This window comes from Ovis canadensis, chromosome 14 (assembly GCF_042477335.2).
Source record: "Ovis canadensis isolate MfBH-ARS-UI-01 breed Bighorn chromosome 14, ARS-UI_OviCan_v2, whole genome shotgun sequence".
In the NCBI taxonomy this organism is placed as follows: Eukaryota; Metazoa; Chordata; class Mammalia; order Artiodactyla; family Bovidae; genus Ovis; species Ovis canadensis.
In genome coordinates this window covers 1,930,395-1,942,685 of record NC_091258.1, presented here as the reverse complement: position 1 = coordinate 1,942,685, position 12,291 = coordinate 1,930,395, and positions in this window count along the sequence as shown.

Sequence of the window (12,291 nt, the reverse complement as noted above, 5' to 3'; positions counted from 1 at the left end):
AAACGGGGCTCCCCTGGATGTGTGCGGGACACCACGTGCTTCCTCTCGAGTGGAGACGGGTATGTCGGGGAACTTCTTGAGTTGCAGCAAGGGTGTGAAGGACCCTTTGGAAGTTCCAGTGGTTAGATGTGATTGGCCTCGAGAAGCCTCAGCGGAAATGGGCCTCATCTCGCCTGGAGGGCAAAACCTCCTGGATTTTCTCGAGTTGTGGCAGGTGCTCTCGACTTACGACGTGGACCTCAGGGAACCGCTCTGGTGGCCTCAGGAAAGGCCAGTCCCCATGCGAGTTCCTCGGGGGCCTCTCGGGATTCCTCTCCCGTCGATGCCAGGGCCTAAGTCCTTGTGTGGAGTCGGGGCCGGAACCTGAGGATTCCTCTCCAGTGCTGACATGGATCTTGGGGTACTTCTGGAGTCTCGCCAGGGGAGTCAGTCCTCGTCTCGAATGCGGGCATGCACTTGCGCTTTCCTCCAGAGCGGTAGCAGCAGTGTCACGCAGTCCGCCGCGGGGATCAAAGGATCTATGGTTTTCCCTCGAGTCTTTTCCACGAGGCTTTCCCACGAGGCTTTCCCACAGGGCTGTCCCACGTGCACACGTGGTGGGAGTCGATCCTCGGCTTGAACGTCAAGGCAGTGCAGGGAAAACAGGTTCCTCTGGAATGGACTGACACATCTGGGGGACTCTTGGAATGGTGGCACGACCCTGGAGTTCCTCTCGCCTTTCCTGTGGAGAGCGCCTCCTCTTGAGATACGACGGGAACGCCGGGAATTCTTTCCCTACGAAACAGGGAAAGGATCCCTCATCTCGAGCTAGGAGGCGGAAATGGGGCTCCCCTGGATGTGTGCGGGACCCCACGTGCTTCCTCTCGAGTGGAGACGGGTATGTCGGGGAACTTCTTCAGTTGCAGCAATGGTGTGAAGGACCCTTTGGAAGTTCCAGTGGTTAGATGTGATTGGCCTCGAGAAGCCTCAGTGGAAATGGGCCTCATCTCGCCTGGAGGGCAAAACCTCCTGGATTTTCTCGAGTTGCGGCAGGTGCTCTCGACTTACGACGGGGACCTCAGGGAACCGCTCTGGTGGCCTCAGGAAAGGCCAGTCCCCATGCGAGTTCCTCGGGGGCCTCTCGGGATTCCTCTCCCGTCGATGCCGGGGCCTAAGACCTTGTGTGGAGTCGGGGCCGGAACCTGAGGATTCCTCTCCAGTGCTGACATGGATCTTGGGGTACTTCTGGAGTCTCCCCAGGGGAGTCAGTCCTCGTCTCGAATGCGGGCATGCACTTGCGCTTTCCTCCAGAGCGGTAGCAGCAGTGTCACGCAGTCCGCCGCGTGGATCAAAGGATCTATGGTTTTCCCTCGAGTCTTTCCCACGAGGCATTCCCACGAGGCTTTCCCACAGGGCTGTCCCACGTGCACACGTGGTGGGAGTGGATCCTCGGCTTGAACGTCAAGGCAGTGCAGGGAAAACAGGTTCCTCTGGAATGGACTGACACATCTGGGGGACTCTTGGAATGGTGGCACGACCCTGGAGTTCCTCTCGCCTTTCCTGTGGAGAGCGCCTCCTCTTGAGATGCGACGGGAACGCCGGGAATTCTTTCCCTACGAAACAGGGAAAGGATCCCTCATCTCGAGCTAGGAGGCGAAACGGGGCTCCCCTGGATGTGTGCGGGACACCACGTGCTTCCTCTCGAGTGGAGACGGGTATGTCGGGGAACTTCTTGAGTTGCAGCAAGGGTGTGAAGGACCCTTTGGAAGTTCCAGTGGTTAGATGTGATTGGCCTCGAGAAGCCTCAGCAGAAATCGGCCTCATCTCGCCTGGAGGGCAAAACCTCCTGGATTTTCTCGAGTTGCGGCAGGTGCTCTCGACTTACGACGGGGACCTCAGGGACCCGCACTGGTGGCCTCAGGAAAGGCCAGTCCCCATGCGAGTTCCTCGGGGGCGTCTCGGGATTCCTCTCCCGTCGATGCCGGGGCCTAAGACCTTGTGTGGAGTCGGTGCCGGAACCTGAGGATTCCTCTCCAGTGCTGACATGGATCTTGGGGTACTTCTGGAGTCTCCCCAGGGGAGTCAGTCCTCGTCTCGAATGCGGGCATGCACTTGCGCTTTCCTCCAGAGCGGTAGCAGCAGTGTCACGCAGTCCGCCGCGGGGATCAAAGGATCTATGGTTTTCCCTCGAGTCTTTCCCACGAGGCTTTCCCACGAGGCTTTCCCACAGGGCTGTCCCACGTGCACACGTGGTGGGAGTCGATCCTCGGCTTGAACGTCAAGGCAGTGCAGGGAAAACAGGTTCCTCTGGAATGGACTGACACATCTGGGGGACTCTTGGAATGGTGTCTCGACCCTGGAGTTCCTCTCGCCTTTCCTGTGGAGAGCGCCTCCTCTTGAGATACGACGGGAACGCCGGGAATTCTTTCCCTACGAAACAGGGAAAGGATCCCTCATCTCGAGCTAGGAGGCGGAAACGGGGCTCCCCTGGATGTGTGCGGGACCCCACGTGCTTCCTCTCGAGTGGAGACGGGTATGTCGGGGAACTTCTTGAGTTGCAGCAATGGTGTGAAGGACCCTTTGGAAGTTCCAGTGGTTAGATGTGATTGGCCTCGAGAAGCCTCAGCGGAAATGGGCCTCATCTGGCCTGGAGGGCAAAACCTCCTGGATTTTCTCGAGTTGCGGCAGGTGCTCTCGACTTACGACGGGGACCTCAGGGAACCGCTCTGGTGGCCTCAGGAAAGGCCAGTCCCCATGCGAGTTCCTCGGGGGCCTCTCGGGATTCCTCTCCCGTCGATGCCGGGGCCTAAGACCTTGTGTGGAGTCGGGGCCGGAACCTGAGGATTCCTCTCCAGTGCTGACATGGATCTTGGGGTACTTCTGGAGTCTCCCCAGGGGAGTCAGTCCTCGTCTCGAATGCGGGCATGCACTTCGCTTTCCTCCAGAGCGGTAGCAGCAGTGTCACGCAGTCCGCCGCGTGGATCAAAGGATCTATGGTTTTCCCTCGAGTCTTTCCCATGAGGCTTTCCCACGAGGCTTTCACACAGGGCTGTTCCACGTGCACACGTGGTGGGAGTCGATCCTCGGCTTGAACGTCAAGGCAGTGCAGGGAAAACAGGTTCCTCTGGAATGGGCTGACACATCTGGTGGTCTCTTGGAATGGTGGCACGACCATGGAGTTCCTCTCGCCTTTCCTGTGGAGAGCGCCTCCTCTTGAGATGCGACGGGAATGCCGGGAATTCTTTCCCTACGAAACAGGGAAAGGATCCCTCATCTCGAGCTAGGAGGCGAAACGGGGCTCCCCTGGTTGTGTGCGGGACACCACGTGCTTCCTCTCGAGTGGAGACGGGTATGTGGGGAACTTCTTGAGTTGCAGCAATGGTGTGAAGGACCCTTTGGAAGTTCCAGTGGTTAGATGTGATTGGCCTCGAGAAGCCTCAGCGGAAATGGGCCTCATCTCGCCTGGAGGGCAAAACCTCCTGGATTTTCTCGAGTTGCGGCAGGTGCTCTCGACTTACGACGGGGACCTCAGGGAACCGCTCTGGTGGCCTCAGGAAAGGCCAGTCCCCATGCGAGTTCCTCGGGGGCCTCTCGGGATTCCTCTCCCGTCGATGCCGGGGCCTAAGACCTTGTGTGGAGTCGGGGCCGGAACCTGAGGATTCCTCTCCAGTGCTGACATGGATCTTGGGGTACTTCTGGAGTCTCCCCAGGGGAGTCAGTCCTCGTCTCAAATGCGGGCATTCACTTGCACTTTCCTCCAGAGCGGTAGCAGCAGTGTCACGCAGTCCGCCTCGTGGATCAAAGGATCTATGGTTTTCCCTCGAGTCTTTCCCACGAGGCTTTCCCACGAGGCTTTCCCACAGGGCTGTCCCACGTGCACACGTGGTGGAAGTCGATCCTCGGCTTGAACGTCAAGGCAGTGCAGGGAAAACAGGTTCCTCTGGAATGGACTGACACATCTGGGGGACTCTTGGAATGGTGTCTCGACCCTGGAGTTCCTCTCGCCTTTCCTGTGGAGAGCGCCACCTCTTGAGATGCGACGGGAACGCCGGGAATTCTTTCCCTACGAAACAGGGAAAGGATCCCTCATCTCGAGCTAGGAGGCGGAAACGGGGCTCCCCTGGATGTGCGCGTGACCCCACGTGCTTCCTCTCGAGTGGAGACGGGTATGTCGGGGAACTTCTTGAGTTGCAGCAAGGGTGTGAAGGACCCTTTGGAAGTTCCAGTTGTTAGACGTGATTGGCCTCGAGAAGCCTCAGCGGAAATGGGCCTCATCTCGCCTGGAGGGCAAAACCTCCTGGATTTTCTCGAGTTGCGGCAGGTGCTCTCGACTTACGACGGGGACCTCAGGGACCCGCTCTGGTGGCCTCAGGAAAGGCCAGTCCCCATGCGAGTTCCTCGGGGGCGTCTCGGGATTCCTCTCCCGTCGATGCCGGGGCCTAAGACCTTGTGAGGAGTCGGGGCCGGAACCTGAGGATTCCTCTCCAGTGCTGACATGGATCTTGGGGTACTTCTGGAGTCTCCCCAGGGGAGTCAGTCCTCGTCTCGAATGCGGGCATGCACTTGCGCTTTCCTCCAGAGCGGTAGCAGCAGTGTCACGCAGTCCGCCGCGTGGATCAAAGGATCTATGGTTTTCCCTCGAGTCTTTCCCACGAGGCTTTCCCACGAGGCTTTCCCACAGGGCTGTCCCACGTGCACACGTGGTGGGAGTCGATCCTCGGCTTGAACGTCAAGGCAGTGCAGGGAAAACAGGTTCCTCTGGAATGGACTGACACATCTGGGGGACTCTTGGAATGGTGTCACGACCCTGGAGTTCCTCTCGCCTTTCCTGTGGAGAGCGCCTCCTCTTGAGATGCGACGGGAACGCCGGGAATTCTTTCCCTACGAAACAGGGAAGGATCCCTCATCTGGAGCTAGGAGGTGGAAACGGGGCTCCCCTGGATGTGTGCGGGACCCCACGTGCTTCCTCTCGAGTGGAGACGGGTATGTCGGGGAACTTCTTGAGTTGCAGCAATGGTGTGAAGGACCCTTTGGAAGTTCCAGTGGTTAGATGTGATTGGCCTCGAGAAGCCTCAGCGGAAATGGGCCTCATCTCGCCTGGAGGGCAAAACCTCCTGGATTTTCTCGAGTTGCGGCAGGTGCTCTCGACTTACGACGGGGACCTCAGGGAACCGCTCTGGTGGCCTCAGGAAAGGCCAGTCCCCATGCGAGTTCCTCGGGGGCCTCTCGGGATTCCTCTCCCGTCGATGCCGGGGCCTAAGACCTTGTGTGGAGTCGGGGCCGGAACCTGAGGATTCCTCTCCAGTGCTGACATGGATCTTGGGGTACTTCTGGAGTCTCCCCAGGGGAGTCAGTCCTCGTCTCGAATGCGGGCATGCACTTCGCTTTCCTCCAGAGCGGTAGCAGCAGTGTCACGCAGTCCGCCGCGTGGATCAAAGGATCTATGGTTTTCCCTCGTGTCTTTCCCATGAGGCTTTCCCACGAGGCTTTCACACAGGGCTGTTCCTCGTGCACACGTGGTGGGAGTCGATCCTCGGCTTGAACGTGAAGGCAGTGCAGGGAAAACAGGTTCCTCTGGAATGGACTGACACATCTGGGCGACTCTTGGAATGGTGGCATGACCCTGGAGTTCCTCTCGCCTTTCCTGTGGAGAGCGCCACCTCTTGAGATGCGACGGGAACGCCGGGAATTCTTTCCCTACGAAACAGGGAAAGGATCCCTCATCTCGAGCTAGGAGGCGGAAACGGGGCTCCCCTGGATGTGTGCGGGACACCACGTGCTTCCTCTCGAGTGCAGACGGGTATATCGGGGAACTTCTTGAGTTGCAGCAAGGGTGTGAAGGACCCTTTGGAAGTTCCAATGGTTAGATGTGATTGGCCTCGAGAAGCCTCAGCGGAAATGGGCCTCATCTCGCCTGGAGGGCATAACCTCCTGGATTTTCTCGAGTTGCGGCAGGTGCTCTCGACTTACGACGGGGACCTCAGGGACCCGCTCTGGTGGCCTCAGGACAGGCCAGTCCCCATGCGAGTTCCTCGGGGGCCTCTCGGGATTCCTCTCCCTTCGATGCCGGGGCCTAAGTCCTTGTGTGGAGTCGGGGCCGGAACCTGAGGATTCCTCTCCAGTGCTGACATGGATCTTGGGGTACTTCTGGAGTCTCCCCAGGGGAGTCAGTCCTCGTCTCGAATGCGGGCATGCACTTTCGCTTTCCTCCAGAGCGGTAGCAGCAGTGTCATGCAGGCCGCCGCGTGGATCAAAGGATCTATGGTTTTCCCTCGAGTCTTTCCCACGAGGCTTTCCCACGAGGCTTTCCCACAGGGCTGTCCCACGTGCACACGTGGTGGGAGTCGATCCTCGGCTTGAACGTCAAGGCAGTGCAGGGAAAACAGGTTCCTCTGGAATGGACTGACACATCTGGGGGACTCTTGGAATGGTGGCACGACCCTGGAGTTCCTCTCGCCTTTCCTGTGGAGAGCGCCTCCTCTTGAGATGCGACGGGAACGCCGGGAATTCTTTCCCTACGAAACAGGGAAAGGATCCCTCATCTCGAGCTAGGAGGCGGAAACGGAGCTCCCCTGGATGTGTGCGGGACACCACGTGCTTCCTCTCGAGTGGAGACGGGTATGTCGGGGAACTTCTTGAGTTGCAGCAAGGGTGTGAAGGACCCTTTGGAAGTTCCAGTGGTTAGATGTGATTGGCCTCGAGAAGCCTCAGCGGAAATGGGCCTCATCTCGCCTGGAGGGCAAAACCTCCTGGATTTTCTCGAGTTGCGGCAGGTGCTCTCGACTTACGACGGGGACCTCAGGGACCCGCTCTGGTGGCCTCAGGAAAGGCCAGTCCCCATGCGAGTTCCTCGGGGGCCTCTCGGGATTCCTCTCCCGTCGATGCCGGGGCCTAAGACCTTGTGTGGAGTCGGGGCCGGAAACTGAGGATTCCTCTCCAGTGCTGACATGGATCTTGGGGTGCTTCTGGAGTCTCCCCAGGGGAGTCAGTCCTCGTCTCGAATGCGGGCATGCACTTGCGCTTTCCTCCAGAGCGGTAGCAGCAGTGTCACACAGTCCGCCCCGTGGATCAAAGGATCCTTGGTTTTCCCTCGAGTCTTTCTCACGAGGTTTTCCCACGAGGCTTTCCCACAGGGCTGTCCCACGTCTACACGTGGTGGGAGTCGATCCTCGGCTTGAACGTCAAGGCAGTGCAGGGAAAACAGGTTCCTCTGGAATGGACTGACACATTTGGGGGACTCTTGGAATGGTGTCTCGACACTGGAGTTCCTCTCGCCTTTCCTGTGGAGAGCGCCTCCTCTTGAGATGCGACGGGAACGCCGGGAATTCTTTCCCTACGAAACAGGGAAAGGATCCCTCATCTCGAGCTAGGAGGCGGAAACGGGGCTCCCCTGGATGTGTGCGGGACCCCACGTGCTTCCTCTCGAGTGCAGACGGGTATGTCGGGGAACTTCTTCAGTTGCAGCAAGGGTGTGAAGGACCCTTTGGAAGTTCCAGTGGTTAGATGTGATTGGCCTCGAGAAGCCTCAGCGGAAATGGGCCTCATCTCGCCTGGAGGGCAAAACCTCCTGGATTTTCTCGAGTTGCGGCAGGTGCTCTCGACTTACGACGGGGACCTCAGGGACCCGCTCTGGTGGCCTCAGGAAAGGCCAGTCCCCATGCGAGTTCCTCGGGGGCCTCTCGGGATTCCTCTCCCGTCGATGCCGGGGCCTAAGACCTTGTGTGGAGTCGGGGCCGGAAACTGAGGATTCCTCTCCAGTGCTGACATGGATCTTGGGGTACTTCTGGAGTCTCCCCAGGGGAGTCAGTCCTCGTCTCGAATGCGGGCATGCACTTGCGCTTTCCTCCAGAGCGGTAGCAGCAGTGTCACACAGTCCGCCGCGTGGATCAAAGGATCCTTGGTTTTCCCTCGAGTCTTTCTCACGAGGTTTTCCCACGAGGCTTTCCCACAGGGCTGTCCCACGTCTACACGTGGTGGGAGTCGATCCTCGGCTTGAACGTCAAGGCAGTGCAGGGAAAACAGGTTCCTCTGGAATGGACTGACACATTTGGGGGACTCTTGGAATGGTGTCTCGACCCTGGAGTTCCTCTCGCCTTTCCTGTGGAGAGCGCCTCCTCTTGAGATGCGACGGGAACGCCGGGAATTCTTTCCCTACGAAACAGGGAAAGGATCCCTCATCTCGAGCTAGGAGGCGGAAACGGGGCTCCCCTGGATGTGTGCGGGACCCCACGTGCTTCCTCTCGAGTGCAGACGGGTATGTCGGGGAACTTCTTCAGTTGCAGCAAGGGTGTGAAGGACCCTTTGGAAGTTCCAGTGGTTAGATGTGATTGGCCTCGAGAAGCCTCAGCGGAAATGGGCCTCATCTCGCCTGGAGGGCAAAACCTCCTGGATTTTCTCGAGTTGCGGCAGGTGCTCTCGACTTACGACGGGGACCTCAGGGAACCGCTCTGGTGGCCTCAGGAAAGGCCAGTCCCCATGCGAGTTCCTCGGGGGCCTCTCGGGATTCCTCTCCCTTCGATGCCGGGGCCTAAGACCTTGTGTGGAGTTGGGGCCGGAACCTGAGGATTCCTCTCCAGTGCTGACATGGATCTTGGGGTACTTCTGGAGTCTCCCCAGGGGAGTCAGTCCTCGTCTCGAATGCGGGCATGCACTTGCGCTTTCCTCCAGAGCGGTAGCAGCAGTGTCACGCAGTCTGCCGCGTGGATCAAAGGATCTATGGTTTTCCCTCGAGTCTTTCCCACGAGGCTTTCCCACGAGGCTTTCCCACAGGGCTGTCCCACGTGCACACGTGGTGGGAGTCGATCCTCGGCTTGAACGTCAAGGCAGTGCAGGGAAAACAGGTTCCTCTTGAATGGACTGACACGTCTGGGGGACTCTTGGAATGGTGGCACGACCCTGGAGTTCCTCTCGCCTTTCCTGTGGAGAGCGCCTCCTCTTGAGATGCGACGGGAACGCCGGGAATTCTTTCCCTACGAAACAGGGAAAGGATCCCTCATCTCGAGCTAGGAGGCGGAAACGGGGCTCCCCTGGATGTGTGCGGGACCCCACGTGCTTCCTCTCGAGTGGAGACGGGTATGTCGGGGAACTTCTTGAGTTGCAGCAAGGGTGTGAAGGACCCTTTGGAAGTTCCAGTGGTTAGACGTGATTAGCCTCGGGAAGCCTCAGCGGAAATGGGCCTCATCTCGCCTGGAGGGCAAAACCTCCTGGATTTTCTCGAGTTGCGGCAGGTGCTCTCGACTTACGACGGGGACCTCAGGGACCCGCTCTGGTGGCCTCAGGAAAGGCCAGTCCCCATGTGAGTTCCTCGGGGGCCTCTCGGGATTCCTCTCCCGTCGATGCCGGGGCCTAAGACCTTGTGTGGAGTCGGGGCCGGAACCTGAGGATTCCTCTCCAGTGCTGACATGGATCTTGCGGTACTTCTGGAGTCTCCCCAGGGGAGTCAGTCCTCGTCTCGAATGCGGGCATGCACTTCGCGCTTTCCTCCAAAGCGGTAGCAGCAGTGTCACGCAGTCCGCCGCGTGGATCAAAGGATCTATGGTTTTCCCTCGAGTCTTTCCCACGAGGCTTTCCCACGAGGCTTTCCCACAGGGCTGTCCCATGTGCACACGTGGTGGGAGTGGATCCTCGGCTTGAACGTCAAGGCAGTGCAGGGAAAACAGGTTCCTCTGGAATGGACTGACACATCTGGGGGACTCTTGGAATGGTGGCACGACCCTGGAGTTCCTCTCGCCTCTCCTGTGGAGAGCCCCTCCACTTGAGATGCGACGGGAACGCCGGGAATTCTTTCCCTAAGAAACAGGGAAAGGATCCCTCATCTCGAGCTAGGAGGCGGAAACGGGGCTCCCCTGGATGTGTGCGGGACCCCACCTGCTTCCTCTCGAGTGGAGACGGGTATGTCGGGAACTTCTTGAGTTGCAGCAAGGGTGTGAAGGACCCTTTGGAAGTTCCAGTGGTTAGCCGTGATTCGCCTCGAGAAGCCTCAGTGGAAATGGGCCTCATCTCGCCTGGAGGGCAAAACCTCCTGGATTTTCTCGAGTTGCGGCAGGTGCTCTCGACTTACGATGGGGACCTCAGGGACCCGCTCTGGTGGCCTCAGGAAAGGCCAGTCCCCATGCGAGTTCCTCGGGGGCCTCTCGGCATTCCTCTCCCGTCGATGCCGGGGCCGAAGACCTTGTGTGGAGTCGGGGCCGGAACCTGAGGATTCCTCTCCAGTGCTGACATGGATCTTGGGGTACATCTGGAGTCTCCCCAGGGGAGTCAGTCCTCGTCTCAAAAGCGGGCATGCCCTTGCGCTTTCCTCTAGAGCGGTAGCAGCAGTGTCACGCAGTCCGCCGCGTGGATCAAAGGATCTATGGTTTTCCCTCGAGTCTTTCCCACGAGGCTTTCCCACGAGGCTTTCCCAAAGGGCTGTCCCACGTGCACAGGTGGTGGGAGTCGATCCTCGGCTTGAACGTCAAGGCAGTGCAGGGAAAACAGGTTCCTCTGGAATGGACTGACACATCTGGGGGACTCTTGGAATGGTGGCACGACCCTGGAGTTCCTCTCGCCTTTCCTGTGGAGAGCGCCTCCTCTTGAGATGCGACGGGAACGCCGGGAATTCTTTCCCTACGAAACAGGGAAAGGATCCCTCATCTCGAGCTAGGAGGCGGAAACGGGTCTCCCCTGGATGTGTGCGGGACACCACGTGCTTCCTATCGAGTGGAGACGGGTATGTCGGGGAACTTCTTGAGTAGCAGCAAGGGTGTGAAGGACCCTTTGGAAGTTCCAGTGGTTAGATGTGATTGGCCTCGAGAAGCCTCAGCGGAAATGGGCCTCATCTCGCCTGGAGGGCAAAACCTCCTGGATTTTCTCGAGTTGCGGCAGGTGCTCTCGACTTACGACGGGGACCTCAGGGACCCGCTCTGGTGGCCTCAGGAAAGGCCAGTCCCCATGCGAGTTCCTCGGGGGCCTCTCGGCATTCCTCTCCCGTCGATGCCGGGGCCGAAGACCTTGTGTGGAGTCGGGGCCGGAACCTGAGGATTCCTCTCCAGTGCTGACATGGATCTTGGGGTACTTCTGGAGTCTCCCCAGGGGAGTCAGTCCTCGTCTCGAATGCGGACATTCACTTGCACTTTCCTCCAGAGCGGTAGCAGCAGTGTCACGCAGTCCGCCGCGTGGATCAAAGGATCTATGGTTTTCCCTCGAGTCTTTCCCAGGAGGCTTTCCCACGAGGCTTTACCACAGGGCTGTCCCACGTGCACACGTGGTGGGAGTCGATCCTCGGCTTGAACGTCAGGCAGTGCAGGGAAAACAGGTTCCTCTGGAATGGACTGACACATCTGGGGGTCTCTTGGAATGGTGCCACGACCCTGGAGTTCCTCTCGCCTTTCCTGTGGAGAGCGCCACCTCTTGAGATGCGACGGGAACGCCGGGAATTCTTTCCCTACGAAACAGGGAAAGGATCCATCATCTCGAGCTAGGAGGCGGAAACGGGGCTCCCCTGGATGGGTGCGGGACCCCACGTGCTTCCTCTCGAGTGGAGACGGCTATATCGCGGAACTGCTTGAGTTGCAGCAATGGTGTGAAGGACCCTTTGGAAGTTCCAGCGGTTAGATGTGATTAGCCTCGAGAAGCCTCAGCGGAAATGGGCCTCATCTCGCCTGGAGGGCAAAACCTCCTGGATTTTCTCTAGTTGCGGCAGGTGCTCTCGACTTACGGTGGGGACCTCAGGGACCCGCTCTGGTGGCCTCAGGAAAGGCCAGTCCCCATGCGAGTTCCTCGGGGGCCTCTCGGGATTCCTCTCCCGTCGATGCCGGGGCCTAAGACCTTGTGTGGAGTCGGGGCCGGAACCTGAGGATTCCTCTCCAGTGCTGACATGGATCTTGGGGTACTTCTGGAGTCTCCCCAGGGGAGTCAGTCCTCGTCTTGAATGCGGGCATGCACTTGCGGTTTCCTCCAGAGCGGTAGCAGCAGTGTCACGCAGTCCGCCGCGTGGATCAAAGGATCTATGCTTTTCCCTCGAGTCTTTCCCACGAGGCTTTCGCACGAGGCTTTCCCACAGGGCTGTCCCACGTGCACACGTGGTGGGAGTCGATCCTCGGCTTGAACGTCAATGCAGTGCAGGGAAAACAGGTTACTCTGGAATGGACTGACACATCTGGGGGACTCTTGGAATGGTGGCACGACCCTGGAGTTCCTCTCGCCTTTCCTGTGGAGAGCGCCTCCTCTTCAGATGCGACGGGAACGCCGGGAATTCTTTCCCTACGAAACAGGGAAAGGATCCCTCATCTCGAGCTAGGAGGCGGAAACGGGGCTCCCCTGGATGTGTGCGGG